Genomic DNA, 5,340 nt, shown 5'->3' with positions numbered 1-5,340 from the left:
CCGTAAATGGTATTGAATCATTTTTACTTATTTCATTTTTATTAATTTCCTTTTCTATTTCTTCCTCATCAGATAAATATAATTTGTAATCGTCGTCTTCTTCGCTATCGTTATCTGATTCTTCCAGCATCTGTGCAATTAATTCGGCGTCCTTAGGGTTATTTGGATTTAATTTCTTTGGGATTAATTATATTACATTGTTTCTTCTACTGATTCCTAGACAGTGCATCCGCGTTTACATTGGTTTTCCCAGCTTTATACTACATCATAATCATACTCTGCTAATTTTAATCGCCACCGAAGTTGCGCATGTTAGCATCTTGAGCATATTTTAAACCAAGCAACGGTTTGTGATCCGTAACAGGGTATTTCCGACCATAGGTATGGTCGAAAATGTTTCACGCAGTATACAATAGCTAACGCCTCTTTTTCATATGTATCGTACTTTACTTCATTGTCTGTCAGTGTACGAGATGCATATGCCACCGGTTGATCTTTGTTAATTTTTCCTTGAGATAAAATTCCTCCTACTGCAAGTCCTGAGGCGTCCGTAGTTAATATAAATGGTTGTGAGAAATCCGGATATTGTAGTACTGGCTCCTCGCATAATTTTTTGTTTTAATAATTCGAATGCTTCCTCTTGATTTGAAGTCCATTCAGAATGCTGTGTCGTTCTAATAATACAGTCAGGGGTTTAGCTAATTTCGAGAAGCTTGGTATGAACCGTCGGTAGTATCCCGCCAAGCCTAAAAATTGTTTAATATTTTTAGGCGTTTTAGGTCGTGGAAATAATTTAACAGCTTCCAGCTTTTTCGGATCTGGAGTTACGCCGTCTTTGCTAATTACATGACCAAGATAAGTTACTTTTGGTTTTAAAAATTCACACTTATCTGGTTGTAATTTTAGGTTCGCTTCTCGCAATCGCTGTATTAATAGATTATATTTCCTCTCATGTTCCTCTAATGTTTTTGCATATATGACTATATCATCCATATATACAAAAAATTCCACATTTCAATCCTGTTAATACGAGATCCATTAATCTCTGGAAGTTGCAGAGCGCGTTTTAATCCGAAGGCATTCTTTCGAATTCATGCCCGAACAGTTCAATAGAAAGCCGTTTTGGCTATCCTCGGATCCATTTTATTTGATAAATCGGACGCTAGATCGCAGACGGAGAAGTATCGTGCTCCGCCTAATTGATCCAGTATATCGACGATATTCGGCAGTGGGTAGGCGTCTAATTGTTTTTCGTTGAGGCTCAAAGTCCAGTACCATTCTCCATCGCTTATTTCCTTGTGAGTCGTCCTTCTTTGGCACGATCCATATTGGCGTGTTGTATGGCGACTGTGAAGGTTTAATAATTTTTCCTTTCAACAGCTCGTCTACCTGCTTATTTATTTCTTCCTTATGCTTCTGCGAAAATCGATACTGCACTGGTGTTAATCGGTTGATTCATATTTGTGGTGATGCTGCAGTACCTAGTGAAGGTCAGCATTTCTCGGGTATGTGGAATCTATCCTGGCTGCTTTTGACGAGATTCGTTACATTCTCTTTTCAGAACGCTCACATGATCAAACGAAGTAATTCCATTATTTCAGGCGCTTATTTCCCTGTTTGTTATTATGGCTAAACATTGCGCACTTATTTTATCTTTTCTTTCCCTTTTTTTGGACGATAATCATTGGTTCTTTTTTATTATTTGCTGAGATTGTTTTCCATGCAGTCTGATATTCTTGAAGACGGTTTATTAATCATTAATTGATTTTTATTATTATTAATTTTACATTTATCGTATAAATGTAACTTCTTCATAATTCTTCGAGGTAAGGAGAGTATCTCTATTATTTCGGGTTCTTTGACTCGCGGAAATTTTAATTCTTATTATTTTAAAGGATCCTTTTTTGGATTTGGAGGAGTCGTATCGCAGTGAGGTTTGGAAATTTCCTCCTCACGATCGACAGGATTAGAATCTCTGGAAATTTTTAGATTCTTTTAATGAGGTTTGAGATTTACCTCTTTATTTATTTTACTGGCGATGTCTTGGCATCCTTCTCCTGGGTAAATTGAATTTTTATATTTTCATTTTTGGACGGGAGTTTGGAAATTTCCCTTTCCTAGATTTATCGTGGTCCCCACCAGGCGATGTCTTTGCATCCTTCTCCTGCGTGGTTAATTTTCTACCAGGCGATGTCTTTGCATCCTTCTCCTTTCGGAGCTCCCGTTCGTTTTGCAATGTAACGCGAGTCACCGGTGGTGTCGGAGCAGCGTTAGTTCAACTTCAGGATGGCGCGGAGAAAGTAATCGTATTACCACGTTCTTTGTCAAGCGCGGAGCGTAATTATTCGGTGACGGAGAAAGAGTGTCTCGCTATAATATATGGCATTGAAAAGAATCGACAGTATGTCGAAGGTACCGAATTCGTAGTCCATACCGACCACTCTTGTTTTAAGTGGCTTTAAGTTTGAAAACCCGACAGGTCGCTTAGCCCGCTGGGTTCGCGGTTTGCAACCGTACCGTCCGCTACTGCTGAATACCGTAAGGGCAAACTGAATTGCGTAGCGGACGCCCTGCCGCGTATACCATGTCAAATCGATCTCGCTGCGATTACCCCGCTTCTCCAACAGAACAGGCGCTGGATCAATGTACTCCTACGCGAGTAGAGAACGAATGGTATCGGCGTAAAGCGTATCGTGTACGACCAGCCCGGAAGATCATCCCAGACTGGAAGATTGAGGACGATCAACTCTATTATCGACGCTGTTCTTACCAAGGATGAGCTGAGGGAACCAGGCGAAGGTTACGCCTCGCACTCTGAGAGAAGGCCACGACGATCTTCAGGGCAGGTCACTTAGAGTGGCGAAGACGTACTGGAGGATCGGTCGCCTCTACTACTACTATATAACGACGTAGTGCGCCGTGCGAGGCTGCGATGTCTGTCAAAGGGTAAAGCCACCCAACACAGTCTGCAAGGTTTAATGTAAAATTCGCGGTACCTTTCTACTCCATGGGAAAAAATATCAGCGGATGTAATGGGACCGTTTCCACGCAGTTCCCAGGGCAACAAGTATCTCTTCGTCATTGAAGATTTGTTCACAAATGGGTGGAGTTAGTACCCGTTCGAAGTATCACGTCGTCCGTGCTTATGTCTCCGTACCGTTATTTTAAACCGTTTTGGCGTATTGTTAACTGATAACGCGACGAATTTTGTGAGCGCTGCTGTAAAGCAATTGTTGTCGTGTGGATGCGGCACGAGACAACGCCGTTGTATCACTCGCAGGCGAACCCCACGGAAAGAGCGAACAGGAATGTTCGGCAGCTGATAATCAGCTATCTCGACCAAAGTGACCACGCGAAATAGGATGCGTATCTCGGCGAATTGCAGTTCGCATTGAAGCGTAGCGCAGCATGGCCCGCCTTTTCTTAATTTTGACCGAGAATTGGTACCGGTACCCTTATCGTCGAGAAGTCACGTCAAGTACCGAACGAAGATCCGCAGGAGGCAGGCACCGACGAATGGCTATTCAAATGTCCAAGCTCTCCGAGTTGCAACACTCCTTAGTGGAGCAACAACATAGCTGAGGGCCAGCACGGAGCAAGGATCACGCTATAACTTTGCGCCGTCGAGAACCAACGTTCATAAGTTGGAGACTTAGTGCTTCGCGAGTCATCATCTGTCGTCTTTTGGGATAAGGTGGCCTCCAAATTATTCCACAAGTTTGTGAGACCGTTCAGGATTACCTCCGTTAGCCCAGGGGGCACCTGCCAGCTGGAAGAAGGCCGTGGAGGACGAACCAGCAAATGGCATCCGTCACAACTAAAATTATACCATCCACCTCAACCGCTGAGGGGGTATTGTGTAACGAAAAACTGCGTTGTTCGTGGTTTCGGTGTCGGCTTACCGACCTGGCGATTTTTTTACCGACTTGCGAAAATTGGCGGTGTACCGACACCGTAATAAGTGTTGCGTCGGCGCGGTTGGCCTGGTAACGGGCCCGTTCGCGAGTCTCGTTAGTCGCACGAGCATCGAGGTGCCGAATCCTGCCGACGGGACCGACGACGAGGTAGTGGAGGCTGTCGCCGACAGGGAAGACTTCTCCCATGAATTTTCCGCCCGTGAAGGGCTTTCGAAGTGATTTCTGCCGAGCGAGTCTCACATGAACTCTCCGCCCGGCGGGACCGACGACGAGGAGAGCGACCGGCGAGCTGTTGAGCACGCGGTTATCACGTGCCGTACCGTGAGTGCCGTTTTCGTGACGAAGGCCAGGAGTCGCCTGGTACCGAAAAGTAATTATGTTTTAATAAACAGGTCTCCGGCCAGGGGCTGGCAATCCTGGGTTACAGCTCTTTGAGATTCGGTTGCAGGAGTTGTCGATCACCCACCGATCACGTGACCAGCACGGGGTGCCGGCGCAAGTACCACAGCAGAGCAGATATCTGAGGACGGCGACGACGGGATTCCGCCGCGCCGTGGGGACCATACCGGCCTCCGGGTATATTCAGCCACCGAGGGAAAAAAAGCTGTAACGGCGGAGCGTGTTCATCACGACGTGGGACGAGTCGAGTCGCAGCCATCACTCTTTGAAGACGGCGTGCGGCGAGTATTTGCGTGTTGGGTGTGATTCCGGGGTGAAAGGGGGAGTTTCGGAGCAGAATTCGCGGGTGTCGTGACACGTCCTGCGCGCGTTAGGAAAGTTCGGAATCCGGATCCGTTCTCGGTGGGTACCGGGGTGGGCATTGTATCGCCGCGTGCCGCCTGGCAGCCCAAAGTAGTTTTTTCTGTTCTATCGCGTGCGTGTATCTTTCTGCGTTCCGTGCGTATATCTTTCTCGCGTCGCGTTGCGTATCTTTTCCGTTGCGTTGCGTATCCTTCTTGCGTTAGTTGCGTATCTTTCCGTTGCTTTCATCGGCAAATTTAACCTGTATGGAAGTGACGGAAGAAGAACGGTGTGGCGCAAGAAAAATAAACAATTCAATCCGAAAAATTTAAAACCAACTATCAAACACGGTGGCGGCAGTGTAATGGTTTGGGGCTGTATAACAAGTTCTGGAGTCGGTGAGCTTGTTTTTATCGGTGATATTTTAGATAAAAACAAATATTTAAACATTTTAAAAAGTAATTTGTTAAAATCCGCAGAAAATTTAAATATTAGAAGGACTTTTAAGTTTTATCAAGATAACGACCCTAAACATAAATCAAGAATTGTACAAGAATATTTGTTATATAACTGTCCCAAAGTGTTACATCCGCCACCACAATGTCCGGACTTAAATCCAATTGAAAATTTATGGGAAGAACTCGATCGTAACATCCGTAGAACACCAATTTTAAATAAAAAG

The sequence above is a fragment of the Cardiocondyla obscurior genome, unplaced genomic scaffold, assembly GCF_019399895.1.
Source record: "Cardiocondyla obscurior isolate alpha-2009 unplaced genomic scaffold, Cobs3.1 scaffold41_0_353218, whole genome shotgun sequence".
In the NCBI taxonomy this organism is placed as follows: domain Eukaryota; kingdom Metazoa; phylum Arthropoda; class Insecta; order Hymenoptera; family Formicidae; genus Cardiocondyla; species Cardiocondyla obscurior.
Note: the sequence above shows the minus strand (reverse complement) of the source record.